The sequence below is a fragment of the Lonchura striata genome, chromosome 19, assembly GCF_046129695.1.
Source record: "Lonchura striata isolate bLonStr1 chromosome 19, bLonStr1.mat, whole genome shotgun sequence".
Lineage (NCBI taxonomy): Eukaryota > Metazoa > Chordata > Aves > Passeriformes > Estrildidae > Lonchura > Lonchura striata.
In genome coordinates, this window is record NC_134621.1 from 10773477 (window position 1) to 10798394 (window position 24918).

At 55.4% G+C, this 24918-nt stretch overlaps 1 long non-coding RNA gene across 2 annotated transcripts in view; it reads right to left on the reverse strand.

Annotated features, from left to right (window-relative positions):
* The window catches only part of LOC110480514 (uncharacterized), a 53415-nt gene that overhangs the window by 16447 nt on the left and 12050 nt on the right, over positions 1-24918 (reverse strand). The gene's annotated exons all lie outside the window — the stretch shown is intronic.

A 24918-nucleotide genomic window follows, 5' to 3' on the forward strand; every position in this document is an offset into this window, starting at 1 on the left:
AGCTCTCCTGAGGCTTCACCTCATGCCCTGCACGACAGCAACAATAATTCACCAATTAATTAATTAATCAACCAGCTGCTGCAGTGATTCCCTGCTCCTGCTGCTCCCTCAGCACTCTCTGTCCAGCCAGTTCTCCCCTGTATTTTTGTTCTAGCCAGGAATATTGCCCCTGGCACAAACCAGGAGCAGGAGTTGGATCAGGATGGTTGTTCCAGATCCCCCGTGGGATCAGCCACGGAACAAGCCCCGCTCTGGGAGCCAGGGAATTTTGGATTCCAGGATAACAACAGCCCCAAGCTGCTTTTTCCATCTGGAGCCTCGGGAGCCCCCGATCCGGGCAGGAAGTGTGAGAGGACAGAGGGGACGGTTTGTGGTGTTGGAACATCTGCTCTGCAACACCCAGGAGCCCCTTCTGGCCAAAAGCCTCAGGAATGGAGCACGGGGGGTCTGACAGAGGCTGCAGCTGCTGGGAAGAGCCTGGCTGAGCTCCTGGCATCCCACGGCTCCCTGGGAATCCCAGGAAATCGGCAGACGGAGCCCAGGGTGCCATCCCACGGCGGCTCTCCCTGCCTGCTCACACCCGTGGGGCTGGCAGGTGACAGCCCCAGGTCCTGTTTGCTGGGAAGAGCAGGGAGAGCCTATTCCTGCCTGGGAATCCCCCAGCTCTAGGCTCTGGAGCTGGGAGGCAGCAGGAGCACCAGGACCGTGCAGAAGAGCCATCCCTGTGTCCAGGGGCCTCACCACGGCAAAGCCACCGGCCAGCCCTGCTGGAGCCCCTCCTGTGCCCCAGCTGCTGATTCCAGCAGGATCTGCCACCCCTCAGGCACGGGAAGTGTAGGAAGTCCGTGTCACAAGGCAGAGATCACCCGGAGGTGGCACTGTCCCCTGTCCCCCAGGCTGAGCGATGTCAGCCCTGGTCCAGGGACAGAGCAGGGATGGACGCACAGATCCAGGCCCTTTCCCTCCCCACCTCGGGGAACTCGCTGGATTTTAACATTTCCTGACAGGGAGCTGGGCAGGTGTTGGATTCTGGCAGGGACCTTGCATGAGCTCCCTGAGGAGCTCAGGAAAAGTCTCAGCAGAGCAGGGACAATTCCCTGTGCCCACAGTGATCCATGAAGGACAATTCCCTATGCCCACAGTGATCCATGAAGGACAATTCCCTGTGCCCACACTGACCCAGCAGGGACAATTCCCTGTGCCCACAGTGACCCATGAAGGACAATTCCCTGTGCCCACACTGACCCAGCAGGGACAATTCCCTGTGCCTACACTGACCCAGCAGGGACAATTCCCTGTGCCCACAGTGATCCAGCAAGGACTGGGAGCACGGGATCAACACCCTCACCCTGGGGTGAGGCAGAACAAATCCTCCCATCCATGGCATTCCCAGTTCCTGAACTTTGCTTTCCAAGGAATTTGGTTCTGGTCCCACACAAGCAGGGATGAGCCAGAGCTTCACCTGCAGGGATGAAATCCATCCTATGCCTCAGCAGTGTGGATAATCCAAGAAAAAACCCTTGGAAAGGGGCATAGGCATGGACACGAGATTCCCTCACTGCAGGGCAGCCACAAGGATTTAGGAACCATAGGAATGATAAGAGGAGAAGGATTCTGGGACAAGGCTGACTTGTTTGCATGAGCACAGCTGATTTTCCTGGGAAAACAGCCTGGAAACCACAGGAGAAGCTGTGCAGGGGTAAGGGAATGGAGGTTTGGAGGGATGGGGGGCTGGGGATTGTCGGAACCCCGGCCTGGTTCAGGGGTTCCATGTGGTGGAAAAGTCTCTCCTCCAGCCCGAGCTCCCAAAGAAAGGCTCAGCAGTCTCTGTTGTTGGTCTCAAGGCAGTTTATTGCAAGTTATCTAAAAGATTTTCTCCTGGGGCTGCTGTGGTTTGCTCAGAGCTCAGGCAGAGGCACACACACACCCTGACATCCTCTCTGACCCCGACGGCTTCTTCTCTCCCCGCCAGGGCTGCTGCTGTCTTTTATATGGGACATTACGTGTGACATGGTTACAGTTTTACCAATGCCTATTACCTATATTAAATGGTGATTTTCTATCTTTTATATGGTACATTACGTGTTACATGGTTACAGTTTTTCCCAATGCCTATTTCCTATATTAAATGGTGCTTTTCTACTCTAAACCAATCTGTGAGTGCCAACATCACCAAGAACATGGAGGTGAGGAAGGAGAAAGAGAAAGAACAGGACCGGCCTACATTCCTCCATCGTAAAACCTCTGACCCCCATGTACAAAGTAAAAACCTCCCTGTACAGGTGTTAAAACCCCCCTGTACAATACTAAAAAATTCTTCCCTCTACTTTGTGACTACTCCTATTCTAATATCTAAACTTTTGTGACTCCTTGTTCTTCCTGCAAGGTTGGTAACTCATTCCATGTTCAAACCCAAAATCACAGCTGCTTCCAGCTGCCTGCCAGGGTCTCAAATGCTTCTGACCAGGGCCTGGAACCTCCAAAAATGTCTGAGGGACATTCTGAGTTCCCACAGGGATGAGCCTGGGGGATGCTGAGCTGGGATCTGCTGCTGCCCAGGGCTCACCCCGCAGCCCACAGCCATTGCAGCAGTGCCATTGCAGCCCCGGGATTCCCAGAGAACGATCCTGTCCTGGTGTCAGGCTCTTGGCAAGCGCCCTCCCCTCCGACAGACACATCCTGTTGGGATCCGGCTTGGGAATTCCAGGAACATCTGCACCCTCCCTCGCCCTGGCTGCGTGTCCCTACCTGCAGCGCCCTCCCACATCCCACAGATCCCATCTGCCACCCCCATCCCACACCCAGCACAGCTGGAAAAGGCAGCGACGCCTCCCCAGCACCGGAGCCCCAATGTTTTGTCCCCGGCGAGTCCCCTCAGGGAAATGAATAAATTGGGAATGTCAAAAGCAGCCATGTTCCATGGAACAGGAGAGGAGAAGCACACGTGGATGTGTGTACAGTGGATTCCCAATTCCTGAGGGAAACCTTGTCCTCTCCAGGAGGAAAATGAGGAAAAGCAGGAGCAGCAGCGTGAGCCTGACAAGGAGCAGGCAGCGAGGATGCAGCTGGGAGTGCAGGGATGGTCACAGCTGGGAGCAGAGCAGGGATTTGGGACAGGGAGCCTGTAAAACACTGCTAATCCCCCCTGAGTGCTCACAGCCAGGGCTCTGCAAGAGTTCCAGGAGAAATCTGGGAATGACAGCTCCTGCTGTCCTATCCTGGTGTCCTGCTGGGGGGAAAAGCTCTCCCTCAAAGCAGGACAAGCCCATCCCACCCCACCCCTGCCATGGCCAGGGACACCCCCCACTATCCCAGGCTGCTCCAAGCGTGGCCAGCCTGGCCTGGGACATTCCAGGGATGGGATATCCACAGTTTCTTTGCTCCCACAGCCACTGGTCAGGATGAGCTGCAGTGCTGAGGAGCACCAGGGCTGCCCAGACACCATCCTCATCCTCGTGGACACGGAGCAGAGGCAGGGATGGGCACAGAGGGCTGGCTTTGGCTCCCAAGAGGGACAGGGAGGTTTGGCACATGGCCCTCGTGCTGTGGCCGCTCCTTGCCGAGCTCATTTGGCTGCTGCAGGGAAATCAGTGGCAATGGGAGATAAGGGGGAGCTGATGGGATGCACATCCCTGCTCCCGGCTCTCCCCAGGCACCCCTGCACCTCAGGGGACAATTCCTGCTCCTGCACCTCAGGAACGAGCTGGAGAGAGGAAGACAAAAGCTTTGTGGAGAGGCTGAATCGGTTCAGCTCCGCGCAGAAGGAGATTTGTCCCCTCTGCCAGGAGGAAAACCAAACGGAGCAGGCAGGGAAGGGAGAGCTTTGGGAATTCCGGGGGCAAATCCCCCCTGGCAGTGCCACAGCCAGGGGCACCGTGTGCTGCCCACAGCACTCCCAATTGGGATGCCAGGGCACAGGGAATGAAGGGAGGAGAAGCTCAGCTCAGCTGAGAGGCTGTGGCCAGGCCCTGCTCACCCAGGATTACCCAGAGGAATGAGAGGCTCCTGCACACCAAGAACAGAGCCGGCTCCAGGCAGGAGAGGAGAAGGAAAACAAGGACTCACATGAGCTGGCTTTGGGCTCAGGATGAGACCTGGGGCTGCCCGAGGAGCTCAGATACCGGAGCAGACGCTGGGAACTGCTGCCAGCCCATGGGGTCACCTCTGGGACTGGAGGAGCCGCCACCTCTCTGGGGAGCACACAGACAATCCTTCCCGAAGGAGCCGAGGGGCAGGCAGCCACAGTCAGACCTGTCGTGGTACCAGCACCTCACGGGCAGGGATCTGCTGGGGAGCAGGGCCAGAAATGCCCTCAGCACCGTGGGGTTTCTGATGGACCCCTGTGGGATTTCGGGTGGACCACTGTGGGATTTCGGGTGGACCCCCATGGGATTTCGGATGGACCACTGTGGGGTTTCTGATGGACCCCCATGGGATTTCAGGTGGACCACTGTGGGATTTCGGGTGGACCACCGTGGGATTTCGGGTGGACCACTGTGGGATTTCGGGTGGACCACTGTGGGGTTTCTGATGGACCCCCATGGGATTTCGGGTGGACCACTGTGGGATTTCGGATGGACCCCCATGGGATTTCGGGTGGACCACCGTGGGGTTTCTGATGGACCCCCATGGGATTTCAGATGGGCACCCATTGTTAATGTAGGCGAACCCAATGGGAAGAAATGATGATGTCTGACTCAATTTAGAAAGCCTGAATTATTCCTTTATTATAACTATGCTAAAGTATATTAGTATGTTATATAAAAGGAAGATACTAGAACTATACACTGCTTTCTAACTCTAACACAACTCATGACCCTCTCTCGAGAGCCTAGACACAGGTGGGTTGAACTGGTCATTAGGCTCAAACAATTCTTATTGGAATCTAATTAAGCACTCACTCTAGGTAAACAATTTTCTAAATACATTCCACATGGGAAAAACAAGGAGCAGAAATAGAAATTGTTTTCTCTTTCATTTCTCTCTGTGCACCTCTATGAAAAATCCTGAGAGGGAGAGAAATGTGCTTGCCACAGACCCCCATGGGATTCCTGATGGATCACTGTGGGATTTCTGATGGATCACTGTGGGATTCCTGATGGATCACTGTGGGATTTTTGATGCACCACTCTGGGATTTCTGATTGATCACTGTGGATTTCTGATAGACCCCTGTGGGATTTCTGATGGATCACTGTGAGGTTTCTGATGCATCACTATGGATTTCTGATGGATCACTGTGGATTTCTGATGGATCACTGGGGTTTACTGTGGGATTTCTGATGGATCACTGTGGGGTTTTTGATGGATCACTGTGGGGTTTCTGATAGACCCCTGTGGGATTTCTGATGGATCACTGTGAGGTTTCTGATGCATCACTATGGATTTCTGATGGATCACTGTGGGGTTTTTGATGCACCACTCTGGGATTTCTGATGGACCCCCGTGGGTGGAGCAGCGCAGAGCACTGACACGCTCCTGCCCCGCTCGGTGCCATCTTCCCAAAACTTCAATCCCAGCCCACATCCCGCTCCTCCTGCTCCCCAGGGAACACCATCCCTGCTCCCCCTGCTCCTGCAGCCCTGCAGGGACCTCCTGGCCACCAGGAGCACTCCCTGCCAGCCCCAGGGCAAAGGGACACGGTCCCCAGCCTGTCCCAGCACAGAGGGAAGGCAAAAAGCATCTCCCAGCTGGTTTTATCATCCAGTGGGAAAGCTGGGAGCACCCCGGACCCCCGTGGTCACTCCCTGCATCCTGCATCCATTGAATCTCTGCTGAATCTCTGCCACGGGGGGAATCCATCCTTGCCGTGCACAGGGCGTTTTTGGAAAAGGCAGCTACGGCCTCACAAAGCTCCTGCTCCTCCTGCAGAGCCAAGGACAGCATCCATCAGTATCCACACCCCTTCCTCAGATTTCAAATGCACCTGACTTAACCCTCAGGAAAATATCCCAGTCTTCAGAGAGCCGGAGAGGGCAGCACCCACGAACCAGCAGCACCAAAACCTTGGAAAACTGCATTTTATGGAAACATGGGAAGGTTTGGGATGGGAGAGACCTTAAATCCCACCCAGTGCCACCCCCTGCCATGGGCCAGGTGATCTTCCACCATCCCAGGCTGCTCCAAGCCCTGTCCAGCCTGGCCTTGGGCACTTCCAGGGATGAAACAGCCCCAGGCTGTCCTGCATGGAGAATTAAACCTGCCTTAAGCACTTGGCCACGGGCAAGGCAAGGCCCCAGGGATGAGCAGCAGCTCAAGGTGGCCACCACGACCTCGTGGGACGGCTCTGCCCAGGCCCAGCAGGGAGCAGCAGGTGGATGAAGGACCCCAAAACCTCGCCCACCCCACAGCCCCTTCCCAAAGCTCGTCCTCTTCCCCCTCATCCCGCACAGGGAGCTGCAGGGCAGCCCTGGAGGTGCTCAGGGGGCTTCAGGGCTGCCCCGGATCCAAGGAAAAGAAAGGAAAGGTCAAACAAGCAGAGAAAGCAACGGCGGCTCCATCCAAGAGCAACAGCGCTTGGCAACTGGGTTTGGAAAAATTCTTCATTCTGCAAAATTTCAGCAGCGGGGAAGTGCATGGGGAGAGGGGGGAGAGGCAGCCTGGAAATTCAGAAATCCCTTCGAATTTTCTCCCCAGCCCCAAGCAAGGCTGGGAAATCAGGAGCAACACAACACGTTGTTGATGACTTTTCCATTAAACCCACGCTCCAAACCCCCCCTTTGTATCCCAACCTTTGCTTGCAGCTCAGCAGGCCCCACTTCTTTTTTTTATTTTATTATCCCTCCCCTCCTCTCCCTCCTTTTTAATAATAATAATAAAAAAAAAGTTATATGACTTTAATTAAATGCACTTATTAAAGGGTGAGCTATGTGCAGAGGCTGGGTCTGTGCTGCAGGCACATTTTCCAGGGAGCTGCCGAGTGTCTGCATCCGCCCGCCCCGGGCCCTTTTTAATGCCCAAATAAATCCCCACCTGAGGTGCTGACAGCTTTTTATGCATTGAGGCAGCCAAGAAAGTAAACACAGGGGCAAAGTTTTAACCTCTTGCAGGCACAGAAACTCCCCCCATGTTGGGTCGGGCTCAGGTGGGAAGGCCCAGCAGCCAAAGTGTCCTCCCAGTGTCCCCCCAGTGTCCTCCCAGTGTCCCCAGGGCTCGGCTGGGACAGCCCTGAGCTATTCCAGCCTCTCCCAGCCTTGTCAGCTCAGGGACCCACTGACAGCAGCAGTAAATAATTATAATTAATTGCTAAGGAAGTCCCAGGGCCATGGAGATGCTGCAAGGGATGGAGCAGCTCTGGAGACTGGGAGAGCTCACCTGGAGATGGGAGAGCTCCAGGGAGAGCTCAGAGCCCCTGCCAGGGCCTGCAGTGAGCTGCTAAAAGCCAGAGGAAGCAGAGCCATGGAGCAGCTGGAGAGCCAGGGCTGTGCCAGAGCCCTGGAACAACCCTGCTCCCTGTCCCCAGGGCCAACAAGGCTGACAGGACACAGGGGATGGCTTCCCCCTGCCAGGGGGCAGGGATAGGGGAGCAATTCCTGCCTGGGAAGGTGGAAAGGCCCTGGAAGAGGATCCCAAGAGAAGCTGTGGCTGCCCCTGGATCCCTGGAAGTGTCCCAGGCCAGCCTGGGGCAGAGGGAGGTGTCCCTGCCCATGGCAGAGGGATGGATCCATGGCCTGGATGGGATTGCAGGTCCTTTCCAAGCCAAACCATCCATAATTCTGTGACAACAGGAAAGCTCTGCCTTGTCCCAGCTGGAGTGCAAGGCTGGAGAGGTGTCAAGTGATGGAAAACATCCTCTCCCCGTGGGAGCCTCTCCTGGGATGCCAGGCTGGGCCTGGCTCCACAACACCTCCACGTTACCCAGGATTTGCATCCCTGTTTCCAAAGCCCAGCCCGGGGTTTGCATGTTGGCAGTGGGGGAGCAAAGATGGAGCAGATAATGACCAAATTCCAAACAAATTCAGGAGGGAAATTAAGGAACCAAAGCTACAAAAGTGCTGCTTTTTCCTGGGCGAAACGTGGTGTTCCCCTTTCCCAGTGCTGGAACGGGAGTTTCACCAGAGCTGCCACACTTGGAAACAGCAACTTTGAATTCTAAACGTGTCCAATTCCCAACCTCCCAGCGCAATTAACAGCCACTAATTAACTCCGTGTGCTCAGGCCCTGCCAAAGCCAAGCTGGGCTCCTCAGAGCTGCCAAGAGCAGCACCTCCCAAAGGCTGGATGCAGGAAGCTCCTCCCAGGGATCTGAGGATGCTGCAGGCATCTCCTTCTCCAAAAAACAGAAGATTCCAGCAGCAAGAGCAGCATCCCGAGCTCCTGGATGAGGAATCCTCTGTGAAAATACAGAATTCCCACACAGTGCTGGGATGGGCCAGTTCAGGCACACTTCCCCTCCTGGAGCACACAGATCCCTGGGAGCCAGGGAGCCTCAGCCCCTGTTCCAGAGGGAGAAGCTGGGATCCTTTGGGATGTCCTCTGATCCTGGGGCTGTCCCCAGCCCTGCAAGTGTCCCAGGCCAGGTGGGATTAGCCTGATCCCAGCTCCCAGCCCCCTCTGCAGGAGGAGCAGCTCAGCCTCTCCCTGGCATCCCCCAGAGCTGTGCCAGGGCCAGCAGCTTCCCCTGGCACCACAGTGCCAACAACAGCCCTCTGTGCCACCTCCCTGATGGGAGCAGCAGCTGGGGAGGGAAAATTCCCAGCCAGACCCCACTGCTGCAGGGATTTTACCTGGGATGTTTCAGCCTTTGGCTGCTCCAGTCATTTCTCCCAGGGGTTTGCTGGACAGGAAACAGAATTCCCATAAAATCTGCCCCCATCTGGGCCTGGGAAAAGGCAGAGCTCACTCCTGGGGGGACAAACCCCTCTGGCACTGGGTGGGCACTGGATCAGCCCAATCCCTCCTGCTGCAGACAATTCCTGGGAGCCTCAGCCCCTGCTCCAAAGGGAAAAGCTGGGAGAGATCCTTTGGGATGTCCTGCAGAGCTCCAAGAGTTGGATACACCTTGTGAATCCCATCCCACCTGGGATATTCTGGGATGCTCTGGCACCTCCCGTCCCATCCACAAGTGGAAACCAGCGGGATTCTCCATCCTGCCACCATCAACGCTCTACACTGCTATTTTAAAGAACTTTTTTGGGCATTTGCAGCAGCCCAGCCCTCAGTGGGTCACTGGGGCAGAGCGTGGCAGGGCCGGGCTCCAGCAGGAACCTCCCCCTTGTCTGGAAAAATTACGGCCTCGGCCGCTGCTCCCACATCTGACAAGACGCCGCACGCTCGGCTAATCCTGCCGGAGATTAACTCTGCACTTGGGATTCCTGCCTCTCCATGTGGCAGTCAGCAAAGGTGCTGCTGGGGGCTTTGCCTCCTTCAAGCTCTCGGCAGGGCTGGGTCAGGGTGGCTCTGGTGTCACCTCCTCTCCGAGCCAAGCCCCGGAGCCTCCAGGATGTGTCCCAGCCAAAGGTGCTGCCTCTTGGTGGGGAGGGGAAAGGAGAAGCTGGCCCAGTCCTGGGAGAAGATTTGGGATGGATTTGCTGCCAATGGATCCTCTCCAAAATCTGCTCCTCCTTCTCTGGGCTCAGGAGGCCCCAAAGTGCCACATCTCACCCCAAAATGGCTGAGATCCAACAGGGGCATGAAAGGGATCAGCTGCTCCAAGGAATCCCAAAAGTCCAAGGCTTTCAGTTACAAAACAGAACAATTCCATCTAAACCAAGACTTGGAGAGGAAATCATTGCAAAAACATGAGGACATGATTTCTTTATGGAAGCCCCAGCCTGGTCCCGTGCAGATCCCAATCCACACTCCAGGGCAGCTGTTCCCACTCCACAGGCACAGAGTGACTCCAACAGCACTGGAGCAGCTTGTGGGGAACTCAGGAAAGGATTCCCTGAATAGAGCAAAGATAACTCCTACTGTACACAGAGAAAAAGGAAAAAAAAGGGAAAAATAAGGGAAAAAAAAAAGTATCGAGTGCCTGAGCTGTCAGAAAGATTTCTGCAGCTTTGGCAAGACAGACACAACTAATTTAGCACAGCCTGGCTGAGGAATATTAAGGAATCTTAAGCTGTCAGTCTGGATGATAGGAATTTAATCACTGGGAGCAGATCAAAGCTCGGCAGCAGCATCGGTGGTGGGCCGGACACGCAGGGATCAGAGTGGGATGGGCAGGAGTGGGGGGCAGGAAAAGCCTGTCCTGCAGGGACAGCCCCTCCTGGGATGGCACTGCCACAGGGATTGGCATCTGAGGGTGCCGGATCCCTCCGGGCTGGCCCCAAGGATGGGAATGAAATGGGGCTCAGGAGGGCCCTGGATGCCAACAGAAATCCCTCCCCAGAGGGTGGCGAGGCCCTGGCACAGCTGGGGCTGTCCCCAGCCCTGCAAGTGTCCCAGGCCAGGTGGGATTAGCCTGATCCCAGCTCCCAGCCCCCTCTGCAGGAGGAGCAGCTCAGCCTCTCCCTGGCATCCCCCAGAGCTGTGCCAGGGCCAGCAGCTTCCCCTGGCACCACAGTGCCAACAACAGCCCTCTGTGCCACCTCCCTGATGGGAGCAGCAGCTGGGGAGGGAAAATTCCCAGCCAGACCCCACTGCTGCAGGGATTTTACCTGGGATGTTTCAGCCTTTGGCTGCTCCAGTCCTTTATCCGGGGGTTTGCTGCGCAGGAAACAGAATTCCCATAAAATCTGCCCCCATCTGGGCCTGGGAAAAGGCAGAGCTCACTCCTGGGGGGACAAACCCCTCTGGCACTGGGTGGGCACTGGATCAGCCCAATCCCTCCTGCTGCAGACAATTCCTGGGAGCCTCAGCCCCTGCTCCAAAGGGAAAAGCTGGGAGAGATCCTTTGGGATGTCCTGCAGAGCTCCAAGAGTTGGATACACCTTGTGAATCCCATCCCACCTGGGATACTCTGGGATGCTCTGGCACCTCCCGTCCCATCCACAAGTGGAAACCAGCGGGATTCTCCATCCTGCCACCATCAACGTTCTGCACTGCTATTTTAAAGAACTTTTTTGGGCATTTGCAGCAGCCCAGCCCAGCCTTCAGCAGCTCAGAGGCCTCCAGAGCCCCCAGCGTGCTTCCCAATTAAGCAGCGCAGCCCTCCCCGATTAGGGAGCCCGGTTACATAAACCTAATTAGCAGGGCTCCACTTCCAGCACTGGCTCTGCTAATCCGGGATTTGTCCCCCTGGAGCTGCTGGGAGCTGGCAGTGCCAGCCAGGCTGCTCACATGGCCCGGGCACAGCAGCTCTGTGCCCCCAGGACTGAGCCAGCAAAGGGAGCCGGGCTGGCAGCGCTCGGCGGGGCTTTAATCCTCTCAGGCAGCCCCAGACAGGATCGACCGCTGCAAAGAAACGCTGGGAAAACATCCCGGGAGCTGGGGAGAATGCTCCAGCCCGATCCTGACCTCAGCTGGATCCTCCACTGCTGAGCCAGCCCCACAGGAGATTTTTGGGATGGGGGAGAGGCTGCAGCCGCTCTGCCAGACCCCAAAACCTGCAGCAGCTCTGTGGCATCCCCAAAAGTCCTTCCCAACAACTCAGTAGTTCATGCTGGAGGAAAGGGAAGTTCCTGTGCTGCCAAGTTCAGCAGAAGCAGCTCTGAGTTCAGCTAATCTTAATTAGGGATCTCCAGGCTAACCCCACATCAATTGCAGGATTCCCCAGGCACTGGAGGATGGCACCAGCTCGTGGTAATTGGATCACTCAAGCTTTGAAAATCAGGATTATTCCAAGTGAAATAAATCCCCAGATCTGACCACAGAGAAAATTCAGATTCTATTGCTTTTTTCTTTCCTTCCTGCCTTTTCATTCTTTGGGGCTGTGCTATCAAACTCGACTTACAAACAGAAAAGCTGCAAAGTTGCTTAATTAAAAAGAAAAACGAGGTTGCAGAGCGCTCAGCCGACAGCAAGATCTCAAATTTTAAGCAAAACCATCGCCCTAGAGCCAGGAGAGGTCCCAGCTCTGGCTGCTCTCACCAAGCCCATCCAGAGGGAGCAGAGCAGGGCCTGGCTGGGATGGATTTCATGGATTTTCCTGCTCCCACTCCTGTCCTTAGCCAAGGGGAGCAGTGGATTCCCTGGATGCTGGGGAGGTGAGGCCAGGACAGCACCCAGAGCTCTGGCAGCAGCATTCCCCCTGCAGCAATCTGAATTGATAACCCGCTCGTGGCAGTTTGGAGAAAGGCAGGCACCGGGCTCCTAATCCCTGAAATTAAAGGGGATCCAGAAATCCCAATTTGGGAGTTTCCTCCCTCCTGAGTTTCCCACAGACGACATGTTGCTGCCTTGCCAAAGGCAGCTTTAAATAATTTATAATTATATATATATTTATATATATAAAAACATGTGTATTTATATTTTTAATATAGATTTATATAATTTTATATATTATTATATATTTATATTAAATAATTTAATCCCACACTGACACACGGCTTCATCGTCCCAGAGGATCCCAAAAAACCCCTTGGCAAAGGAAGCTCTCCCTCCTGGAGCTGGGAACTCGGGGGATTCCAGGTCCTTAGGGCTGCTCCTGCCTCCAGGCTGATGCTCCTGAGGTCAGAGCAGAGCCTGGGGACAGGGAAGGGACCAAGCCCGGCTCCACCTTCCCCCAGGTGAGTCCTTATCAAACACCCCCCAGGCGAGCCCTTATCAGCCCGCGGCACCACAAAGGGCCACAAAGGGCCGGGAGGTGACAGCTGTGCTCCAGGTGTGCCCCAGGTGGGGCAGGGCCCTTTCATCTCACCCCAAACCTGGCACAGAGCGGGGAAAACCCGGCAGGATGGGCTCCGGGGCTCATGGAGCCCTTGGGAATTTGGTATTCCCTGGCATCCATCCGTTGGGAGCAGGAGGAGCTGGGCTGTGCTGGCACTGCCCCGTCCCCAGGGATTTCGGGGGGGCATTTCAGCACTTTAGGGTGACAGTTCAGCATTTTAGGGTGACATTTCAGCACTTTACGGTGACATTTCAGCAGTGAGAGCCCCGGCACCATTCCCAAAGGAAGGATGTGGCTGTGGGGACAGCAAAATCCAGGAAAAACACAGCAGGTGGAACCTCGATTTGTGACCAGACCTTTGCTTTGCCCCAATTCCCTGAGGACACAGCACAGTGGGATTTTAACAGTGGGATTGTAACAAAAACAGTGGGATTTTAACCAACAGTGGGATTTTTAACTAACAGTGGGATTATTAACTAACCAACAGTGGGATTTTCAACTAACTAACAGTGGGATTCTTAGTTAACTAACAGTGGGATTCTTAACTAACCAACAGTGGGATTTTCAACTAACTAACAGTGGGATTCTTAGTTAACTAACAGTGGGATTCTTAACTACCTAACAGTGCAATTCTTAACTAACTAACAGTGGTATTTTTAACTAACAAGCAGTGGGATTTTTAACTAGCAAACAGTGCGATTCTTAACTAGCAAACAGGGGGATTTTTAACTAGCAAACAGGGGGATTTTTAACTAGCAAACAGTGGGATTTTTAACTAGCAAACAGTGGGATTCTTAACTAGCAAACAGTGGGATTTTTAACTAGCAAACAGTGGGATTTTTAACTAGCAAACAGTGGGATTTTTAACTCTCTAGCAGTGGGATTCTTAACTCACTAGCAGTGGGATTTTTAACTCACTAGCAGTGGGATTTTTAACTCTCTAGCAGTGGGATTTTTAACTCTCTAGCAGTGGGATTTTTAACTCTCTAGCAGTGGGATTTTGACCCCAGCCAGGCACAGCCCAAGGGCAGAGGTCTCCTCTCCTTCTTCCCTTTCAAGCTCCGGGCGCAGGTGCCGGCCGTGCCCATGGGGAGAGCAGTGCCAGCCCCACCAGATGTCACCCAGGTGTCACCCCGGGGCCAGGGGACCTGTCCTGGGGGACCGGGGCTGGCCCGTCCTTGGGCTGGCAGCAAACACCCTTATCTCCCGTCCCTTATCTCCCGGGCAAACAGCGGGTCGCTCTGTGCCCAGCCCGGACAATGTTTAATTACCTCAATGTTTAATTACCTCAATGTTTAATTACCCCGATCCTCGTGGGAAGGGGCAGCCCAGCCGGGGGGGAGATGGGAACTGCAGGGGAATTCCACAACGGGAGATGAAATGGAGCTGGAAAAGCAACAGGTAAAGAGCCAGGGAATGGCCCAGCCGGGTCTGCTCAGCCTGAGGGAAAGGCTCACACCATTCCCAAATTCCAGCCAGGGATTTCCCAGTGGGATCTGCACAGCCAGAAGGAAAGGCTCACAACATTCCCAAATTCCAGCCAGGGATTCCCCAGTGGGATCTGCACAGCCAGAAGGAAAGGCTCACACCAGATCCCAAATTCCAGCCAGGGAAATGTCCCAGTGGGATCTGCTCAGCTCCCTGCAGGAAAGGCTGACACCATTCCCAAATTCCAGCCAGGGATTTCCCAGTGGGATCTGCTCAGCTCCCTGCAGGAAAGGCTGACACCATTCCCAAATTCCAGCCAGGGATTTCCCAGTGGGATCTGCACAGCCAGAAGGAAAGGCTGACACCATTCCCAAATTCCAGCCAGGGATTCCCCAGTGGGATCTGCACAGCCAGAAGGAAAGGCTCACACCATTCCCAAATTCCAGCCAGGGATTTCCCAGTGGGATCTGCTCAGCCTGAGGGAAGGACTCACACCATTCCCAAATTCCAGCCAGGGAAATGTCCCAATGGGATCTGCTCAGCTCCCTGCAGGAAGGGCTGACACCATTCCCAAATGCCACAAGCCCCAATCCCAGGACGTTTCCCCGCTGTTGTGTGAGGAGTTCCCTTCTCCCGGGAGATGGGAATTCCCGGCTGGAGCAGGGGCTGCCTCTACATCCCTCTGGGGGGTTTGCTGATCCCCAGAGCCTCTCCCGGCTCCTTCCCACCCGCAGGGCAGGGAGGGCACAGCCCCCGTCCCTGTCCCCATCCCTGTCCCCGTGGAAATCCCGGCCGGCAGCTCCATCCCAGAGCCAGGAATGCGCCGGGAAGGGCAGGGAGCACATCAGGGAAGGTGTTAAAGAGCCCGGCACTTGTTTATAACCCCGATTACCCCTTAATCCTCTCTGAGCACCGCTTTACGAGCCAGGCTCCCGCTGAGCGCACGAACACCTGGGCAAGGAACCCTGGAGCACAAAATCCTCACCAAGGAACCCTGGAAAACAAAATCCCCACCAAGGAACCCTGGAGCACAAAATCCTCACCAAGGAACCCTGGAACACAAAATCCCCCACCAAGGAACCCTGGAGCACAAAATCCTCACCAAGGAACCCTGGAAAACAAAATCCCCACCAAGGAACCCTGGAGCACAAAATCCCCCACCAAGGAAACCTGGAGCACAAAATCCCCCACCAAGGAACCCTGGAACACAAAATCCCTCACCAAGGAACCCTGGAACACAAAATCCTCACCAAGGAACCCTGGAAAACAAAATCCCCCATGCTCACCTGACCAAAGAACCCTGGTGAGGGTTTTTTGAATTTGTGTTCCAAATTAACTGGAGCACAAAATCCTTCATCCTCACCTGCCCAAGGAACCCTGGAGCACAAAATCCCCCCCATCCTCACCAGGGTAAGGAGCCCTGGAACACAAAATCCCCCGTCCTCACCTGCCCAAGGAACCCTGGAGCACAAAATCCTTCATCACCTGCCCAAGGAACCCTGGTGAGGGTTTTTTGAATTTGTGTTCCAAATTCACTGGAACACAAAATCCTTCATCCTCACCTGCCCAAGGAACCCTGGAGCACAAAATCCCCCATCCTCACCTGCCCAAGGAACCCTGGAGCACAAAATCCCCCGTCCTCACCTGCCCCGAGCCACCACCCCCATGGCTCAACCCCAGGAGCTGCTTTGGGGTCACGCTGGAGGCGATCAGTTAAAAAACAACAACAAAAATGAGGCAATGCCTCTGGGCAGGTGGTGTCAAGGTGCTCCCACTCCAGGCTGGAGATGGAACCCACAGCAGGTCCTGCTCCAAGGGGGGTTCCTGCTGAAATCCCTGTTCCTGACCTGCACATTCCCAGCACCAGGATGGAACTTTTGGGGTGTCCCAGCTCCTTCCCAGCAGCTGCTCCTGGCAGAGACCAGCCCAGCCTCTCCTCACCTGGCTCTCCCAGCAGGCCTCAGTTTAAGGAATAACGAGTGGCTTTGCACATTTCCAAAATCTCCTCATCTTCCAGGGAAGCTGGAGCTGAGATCCCTTCTGCCCACGGGGATGGGGCTGAGGAACACAGCGAGGGCTTCCCCTCTGCTGTCCTGCAAATCCCAGCACCTCCTGGAAGGAGTTTTGGGATTGGAGACAGCCGGGTTTAGGAGCATCCAGAGGAGTTTTGGGATTTGGGTTTAGGAGCATCGAGAGGAGTTTTGGGATTTGGAGACAGCTGGGTTTAGGAGCATCCAATGGAGTTTTAAGATTTGGGTTTAGGAGCATCCTGAGGAGTTTTGGGATTTGGAAACAGATGGGTTTAGGAGCATCCAGAGGAGTTTTGGGATTTGGATTTAGGAGCATCCAGAGGAGTTTTGGGATTTGGAGACAGCTGGGTTTAGGAGCATCCAATGGAGTTTTGGGATTTGGGTTTAGGAGCATCCAGAGGAGTTTTAGGATTTGGGTTTAGGAGCATCCAGAGGAGTTTTGGGATTTGGAGACAGGCAGGTTTAGGAGCATCCAAAGGAGTTTTGGTATTTGGAGATAGCTGGGTTTAAGGAGCATCCAGAGGAGTTTTAGGATCTGGGTTTAGGATCATCCAGAATTGGAGACAGCCGGGCTAAGGAGCATGCAGAGGAGTTCTGGGATTTAGAGACAGGCAGGCTTAGGAGCATCCAGAGGAGTTTTGGGATTTGGGTTTAGGAGCATCCAGAGAAGATCCGGCCAAGCAGGGGAAGTCAGCATGGAGCTCCCTCCCCAAATTCCACAAAAGACACCAAAACCCCTCGGCACAGAACGCTCCAGCTTTATCCCAGTGAAAAGCTCCAGCAGCTCCCACCTTCAGGATTTTTAACTGGGTAAACTGGGAGTTCTTCCCAACCATCCAACAGCAGCTGCTGCCTCTCACCCGGCCCCAAAAAGCTCCAGAATGCCAAACTCTCCCATTCCAATTTGGAGCATTCCCACCTCAGCCCCACAGCCAGGCATTCCCACAGCCCAGCTGCAAAAACAGCCCTGGCCCAGACCTGATTCTGGGTTTACTTTGTGATAAAGCTGCACACAGAGCTCCGATCTTTGATCCAACCATTCGGGGCAGTTTGAACACAGAGCAGCTGTGGAAAGCATCACCCAACGCTCCTGCCAGGGAAAAGGAGCATTTCCCCAGGGAAAAGGGGGCATTTTTCCAAGGAAAAAAGGGCACCCTCCCACGGAATGCAAAAGCAGCACCCACAAAATTCAAACCTGCGGAGAAGAGCTGAGCAACAGCTCCAAAAGAACAAAAAGTGCCTCCCCTGTGCAGGTGCCCCCCAGAATCCTGAGCTGCTCCTTCCCCTCCCAGATGTGTCCCCACCAAGAGGAAGCTGCTCGACACCTGCCCATAGATTTGCCTGAACTTCGTTTTCCAAGATTTGCTTATCACCCCCATCCCGTGGCTGCTCCCAGGTCTCTCCCACCCATGGGGAAAAACACCAGGAAAAATAAGATCAGAATAACTCAAGGGAAAACTCTGGGCGGAAGGAGCTGGAGTTTTAATTTTAAAATTTTAAAGTTACTTAAATTTATTTAATTTTAAGGTTATTTAATTTTGGAGTTATTTAATTTTAAAATTTTAAGGGGTTTTCAACTATTTTGGCTTTCTCCTGTAGAGCTGGGATGCACTGGATGTGACAGATCCTGAGCTCAATGTTCCATCCCAGTCAGGAATTTCACACAGGGGCACCTGAGGAACTTAAGGACTTGCAATTCCCATTCTCCTTAAGCAGGAGGCTTTAGGAAATCCCAGCCCTAATCCCTGTGTGCCTGCTGTAAAAACAGGATAATATTGCTCATCCCAAAGGAATATCAGCTTGGAGCTGCTCAGAGCCTGCCCTGGGAAGAGCCTGGAAGCAGCTGGGCACGGAACTGCTCCCCAGACTCAGCTCCCGCAGCACCTTTTCCTTGGGATCCCTCCCAGCCATTCCCAGAGCCAAGGATCCAAACCCATGGGATCCCACCATCCCCACGCCACTTTGGATCGGTCCTTTCACCCCTCACAGCCTCGGTTTCCCCTCTGGATCAAGGAAAAGCACACAAACACCCCTTCACCTGCCTGGCCACAGGGGTTTCCAGCCCCAGGGGACTCCAAAATCCTTGGAAAAGAGGCAGGAAAAGCGTGAGAACAGCCAGAGCCCCCGTGGTTGTTTATGGGATGAAGAAATTGAGGCTGAGTCAGGGAACCAGAGCCCAGCATTCCCAGGAGAACACCAGACTCCCAACAAACTGGTTCCAGAGAGGATTCCAGAGCAACAGCATCCAGGGATTAGCAGCTGGGAGGGGATTTGGGGCCTTCACTTGCAGGGGAGGTGGGATAAACACTCCACATCCTCCCAAAACTTCCCAGAGGAGCATTCCCAACCACCCCAAATGAGCCCTTTTATCCCACAGGTGCCCTCCTGCAAGAAGAGGAGGGAAGAGCTGGGCTCATCCCTGCAAAAAGAGGAGGGAAGATCTGGGCTCATCCCTGCAAAAAGAGGAGGGAAGAGCTGGGCTCATCCCTGCAAAAAGAGGAGGGAAGATCTGGGCTCATCCCTGCAAAAAGATGAGAGAAGAGCTGGGCTCATCCCTGCAAAAACAGGAGGAAAAAGCTGGGCTCATCCCTGCAAAAACAGGAGGAAAAAGCTGGGCTCATCCCTGCAAAAACAGGAGGAAAAAGCTGGGCTCATCCCTGCAAAAACAGGAGGAAAAAGCTGGGCTCATCCCTGCCACAAGACTACGACCCCACAATTCCCTCACCCTTTAAGCCCCCCTGGTCCCTGCTCCTGCCCTGGCCCCCTCCCCACCCCGGGACATTCCTTATCCCCATTTCCTAATCCGGGGCACACGATGCCAGGGCGGAGCGGGGCACTGGGAGGGGCAGCCAGGAGCCCTGTGGGATGAGGGAAAGCACTTTCCTGGCTCCTGCAGGGGCTGGGGACAGCGGGACCGGGCAGCAGCTCCTGGGAAGGATGCTGGAGGTGGGACAAACAAGTGGCTGCTTCCCCAGGGACTCGGCTGAGCCACGGTCCCACCGCAGAGCCAAGCACCAGCAGGACTCCCAGGATCCCATCTTTCCACAGATTTAACGGAGACAGAAGGAGGAGACCTCCCTGTGAGGGACAAATTCCGTCCCAGAGCCATCCCCTGCACCCTTTATTGCTTTAAAGCATTCCCAAATCTGATCCTCATGGAAAACCCACTGCGGCCAGGCCAGGCTCCTTCCCAAGGGCAGGGAAAAGCCTGGAAGCAAAGGAACTGCAGCAGAGCAGGGCAAGAAAAGCCTGGAGAGCCTTGGGGCAGCTCCTGCAAGGGCAGCAAGGCTTCCAAGGGAAAAGCAGGAGTTTCACAGGATCACGGAATGGTTTGGCTTGGAAGGGATCACCCAGTTCCAACCCCCTGCCACGCATTTGGTGGCCAAAAGCCACCACCAGCCTGGGAAGGAGGACAGGGAAACAAAGCAAAAGGGAGAGGGAGGGAGGGAGAAGAAGGTGAAGGGGCACGGACAGGAGGGGATGGAAGCAGAGGGAAGGATTTGCTCGGAGCCTGCTCCTGAAACTCGCAGCCCGTGTGCCAGGCACTCCCGAATACTAATCAGAGCTGAAAAAATATCAAACAATTAGGAAGGAAAGTCTCCTGGCAGGGTTTCTCCTGGAGACGTCGGGCTGGTTTTGTTTATGAGCGGGAGGAAGTGGGAACCGCTCCTGTTTGTTCTGCGGGAGAAAAGAGAAAGCTCCAGTGTTTTAATTTCTCCGCTGAAAACCCTGGAGATTTGGCCTGAAACGGAGCAGAGAGGCTGATCCAGATTCACCCGCAGCCTTTTGTTACAAGAAAATATTTGAGTCGTTTTTTTTTCCTCCCTCCCCTTCTGCGTGGGCAAAGAAAGGGGCAGTGGATACAAAGCCGGCATTTTTTGTTCCCAGAAAATATCAATGAAAAGAGCATTCCAGAGGCCAAGGGCGCAGCACAGCTCCCAGGGCACTGGAAATGTCCTGGCTGGGCAGATGCAGCCCAGGAAGGGCAAAAATATCACCTCAAAAACTCCTTGCTGTTAGAAAGGCAGGTGAGCAATACTTGGGAAACCTAAATTAAGTTTTAAAGCAGATTTTTGCCTCCCAGGGACACACACGAGGCTGGGAGGGGATGAGGTCACACAAACTTCATTTACTCAGAGGTGCAACTTGCAACTCCTCAGATGCAAAATCCCTGGGTCAACATTTTCCTTTGGTTTTCACACGGGAGAGCCTGAAGCAGCACCTCGGAAAATTAAATAAATCGGGTTTAGTGTGGGCTGTAACAGCAGGAGGAGCCGGGGAAGGAGCCGGGGAAGGAGCTGGAACAGTTTCTGGGTGAGGAAAAGCAGATCCCAGGACAAATCCCAGCATCCCAGGGCCAGAGGGGACTCCTGGAGTGCAGAGCAGTGTGAGAACCGAGCTCAGGCTGTCCCCAAGGCTCTCAGGGCCCTTTCAAAGCTCTTCCCCTGCAGGGAGCAGCCCGGGGATGGACAAAATGTGCCATTCCCGGCTAAAAACTTCCCAAAAACCCAGCTTTTCAGAGCAAACCCCAAATGCCTTCACCATGGAAACCCAGCCCGGGGCTGGTATCGCCGCTGGAATTCGCCCTTGGCTGCAGCTCGGGAGGAGCCCGGACAGGGAAACCTTTCAGAAATCTTTTCAGCTCGGGAAGTGCCAGCCCAGGAGCCTGGGACCGCTCGGGAAGAGCTTCCAAGGCAGCCAGAGAGGCGGGATTATCCCGCAGTAATTCACCCACTGCAGCCGCAGCCGTGTGGAAGCAGAGGCAGCCCCAGCTCCTGGTCCCTCTTCTCCCCGGGGAGCTGGGCAAGGGAGGGACAGCGAGAGGCAGAGCAGCTTTCCAAGCTTTTCTCTGGGAGAAGGGAGCACGTTGAGCCATCCCAGGAATGCTGGAGACATCCCCAGCAAACCTCACCCAGTGTCCTCCTGCTCCTGTGAACGCTCCCCAAGCCCCACGTTCACGGATCAGCAGCATTCCAGACCAAGTTTAAGGTTTTCCCAAGTGCCACAGGTTTCTGGCTAAAGGCAGATCCCTAAAAGTCACATTTGTCACCTCAGATCTGCTCCCTCCTCATCCTCATTCCCTCAGCACTCTGCTCTGGGCAGTCAAGAACCCGACTGGGCTTCTCCAGAATCCTGGAATACCCAGAGCTGGAAGTAACTCACAAGGAACAAATCCAGCTCCAGGATAACTCCTCGGGTTTGGAGTCTGTGCTTCCATGGGCATCCTGGGAGGTTGGGAATTGCCCTTCCCGGGAAGCAGCACCCACGGGAACCCACGGTGCCCCCGCAGGGTGGGAGCCACCAGCGGAGCAGGAGCGGGGGATGGATGAGGGGGGATGGATGTGGGAGATGGATACAGAGCAGGAGATGGATACAGAGCAGGAGCAGGAGATGGATGAGGGGGAATGGATACAGAGCCAGGAGCAAGGGATGGATACGGGGGGATGGATGCGGGGGGATGGATGCAGAGCCAGGAGCAGGGGATGGATACAGAGCCGGGAGCAGGAGATGGATGAGGGGGAATGGATACAGAGCCAGGAGCAGGGGATGGATACAGAGCCGGGAGCAGGAGATGGATGAGGGGGGATGGATGTGGGAGATGGATACAGAGCCAGGAGCAAGGGATGGATACGGGGGGATGGATGCGGGGGGATGGATGCAGAGCCGGGAGCAGGGGATGGATGTGGGAGATGGATACAGCCCCGGGAGCAGGAATGCCGCAGATCGGGAATTCCGCAGACCGGGAATGCCGCGGAGCTCCGCTGCCATCCAGCGGCCGCGGGACGCGGCTCCAGCAGCGCCCGTGGCTTCGCTGGAAGCCGCTGTCCCCTCCCGTGCGGCTTCCGACACAGCCAACACCCCCTGGATGGGTTTTCTCCAGTATCCCGCCTCGTCTGGAGCAGCCCTGCGGTGCTTTACTGCTGCTCCCAAAGATATTGGTCGCTCCATGAGTTTTTTTACATCTTTTTTCCAGGGCTGGAGCATCTCTGCTCCAGAGCCAGGCTGGGAAAGCTGGGAATGTTCAGTCTCCGGGGAAAATTTAAAACCCCTTCCAGTGCCTGAAGAAGCTCCAGAGGAGCTGATGAGGGGATTTGGACAAGGGATGGAGTGGCAAGACACAGGGAATGGCTTCCCATTGCCAGAGGGCAGGGATAGACGGGATACAGGGAAGGAATTCTTGGCTGCCCCATCCCTGGCAGTGGCCAAAGCCAGGTTGGACGGGGCTTGGAGCAGCATGGGACAGCGGAATGTGTCCGTCTCGCGGCAGGGGTGGCACTGGATGGGATTTGAGGTCCCATCCCATCCAATCCCATCCCATTCCCGGCGATCCCAGGGAATCCCGCGCCCCCTGCGGGGCCCGCCGGGCACTGCAGGCGCTGCTGCCGCCAGGGGGCGGCGCGAGCCCGGGAGAGAGCCCCGATCCCGCCGGGATCCCGCTGGAATCCCGCTGGAATCCCCCCCGGGACACCGCCGGGATCCTGCCGGGATCCCCCCCGGGACACCGCCGGGATCCTGCCGGGATCCCCCCCGGGACACCGCCGGGATCCTGCCGGGATCCCCCCCGGGACACCGCCGGGATCCTGCCGGGATCCCCCCCGGGACACCGCCGGGATCCCCCCAGGGACACCGCTGGAATCCTGCCGGGATCCCCCCCGGGACACCGCCGGGATCCTGCCGGGATCCCCCCCGGGACACCGCCGGGATCCCCCCCGGGACACCGCCGGGATCCTGCCGGGACACTGCCAGAATCCCCCCGGGATCCCGCTGGGACACCACTGGGATCCCCCCAGGACACCTCTGGGATCCTACCGGGATCCCGCTGGAACCCTGCCGGGACCCTACCGGGACACTCTCTAGGACACCACCGGGATCCTGCTGGAACCCCCCCAGGATCCCACTGGAAGCCCCCCGGAACCCCACCTTTCCCACCCAGGCTGTGCCCCCAATCCCCCCACCGGTATCCAGCATCCCGCACCTGGGATGTGCTCCCAGGTGGATCCATGGGAAATCCCTTCCAAAGGGAATCTGTGCCACTTGCAACGTGGGTCGGTGGTGGCCTCGGACTCCCTGACCTTTGAGGGCTTTTCCAGCCGGAATGATTCTGTGATTCCATGGGCTGAGCAGCGTCAGGGAGTCCCTAAAACTTTCTGCTGGTCCTAGGTTATGATATTGGGGTGCATTCCATCACCACCTGGAGCTGCAATCCCTTTCTTTCCTTATCTCGGGACTCAGGGATAAGTCCCTCCAGGGGACCTGTTCTTTTAGCCACATGGCTGATAAGATCACAGCGTTCTATTGTGAGAGGCTCCGCCCAGAGGGAGGAGCCAAAGATGCCATCAAGGATATCAGCGGGGTTCTGCAGACAGCAAATAAATCCCCTCTTCCAAGGGGAACAGCTGAGACCTTCTCTGCACTGGATCTCCAGAGGGAAACTCCATCAGTCTGCAGGAGCACTGCTTGGACAGAGCCATATCTGCTACCACCGCCCCAGCCAGCGAGTGTCAGGTTGTGTCTCTGACTCTGTCAGTGGTTCTTCTTTTGTGCCATTGTATGTATTTGGTTCTTTGTTCCCTTTTTTCTAATAATTTGTATTTCTGACTTAGAGCCTCTCACTGGTTTTGCTTTTCAAACCAGGACAAGGTGGGATTCCCTGAGCCCAAACCTCACCTGCCCCCAGCCACCCTGGGCTTCCCTGGAGCATCCCTCAGGGACAGACCCTGCTCTGGATCTGAGTAACTGATGGTGATAAAGTGCCTGGGACAAGGAAGATTTCCCAGCCAGGGTTTGGAAAGGGGCTGCTGAAGATCCTGATCAAGATCTGGCCTGCAGCTCCAGGTGAGGGGCTCTGCAGGTGGATCCATCCTTCCTGCAGGACTGCAAGGCCAGCCCGGACAGGAACCTGTGCTAAGGAAGGTGTCTTTGGTACAAGATAAACTTTAAGATCCAAAATCTAAACCATTCCCGGAAGAAGCGCAGCACCACGACAGGACTCAGTCCCCACAAGCACCAACATCTGCATCACAGACCCAGAAACCACAGGATACCCCTCAAAAAAAGGGGAAAAATGCAAAAAACCCAAAGCAAACCCCACTATCAGCCGGCCTCACCTCACAGAGGAGCCAGCGAGGGCTGGGCTGTTTTACACCAGTGCAGCAACAAAATCTCTGCCTAACTCAGCCCAAAGAGCCCAGCTGGAAAACGTGGAACTACAGCAAGACCACGGGCACAAATCTCATCCCTCCTCCTCTTCCCTGTGCTCCAGAGGCAGGGAGAGCACAGGGAGACTCCTGCTGGAAAGGGATGAGGTCAAGGGCTTGGTACGTTCATGGGATCACCAGGGGAGAGCCACAACCCATGGGATCATCAGGGGGAAAACCACAACCCCCATGGGATCATCCAGGAAAAAAACCACAACCCATGGATCATCAGAGGGGAAAGCCACAATCCTGGGATCATCAGGGGGAAAACCACAACCCCCATGGGATCATCAGGATCAGGGGACAGCCACAACCCATGGGATCATCCAGGAAAAAAAAACACAACCCCCATGGGATCATCAGGGAGAGCACCACAGTCCATGGGATCATTGGGGAAAAGCCACAGTCTATGGGATCATCAGGATCAGGGGACAGCCACAACCCATGGGATCATCGGGGGGAGACCACAGTCCATGGGATCATCAGGGGAGACCACAAGTCCCAAGGCACTGGGGAGAGTCTGAGCTGCACCAGCACCACTCAGGAGGTGAC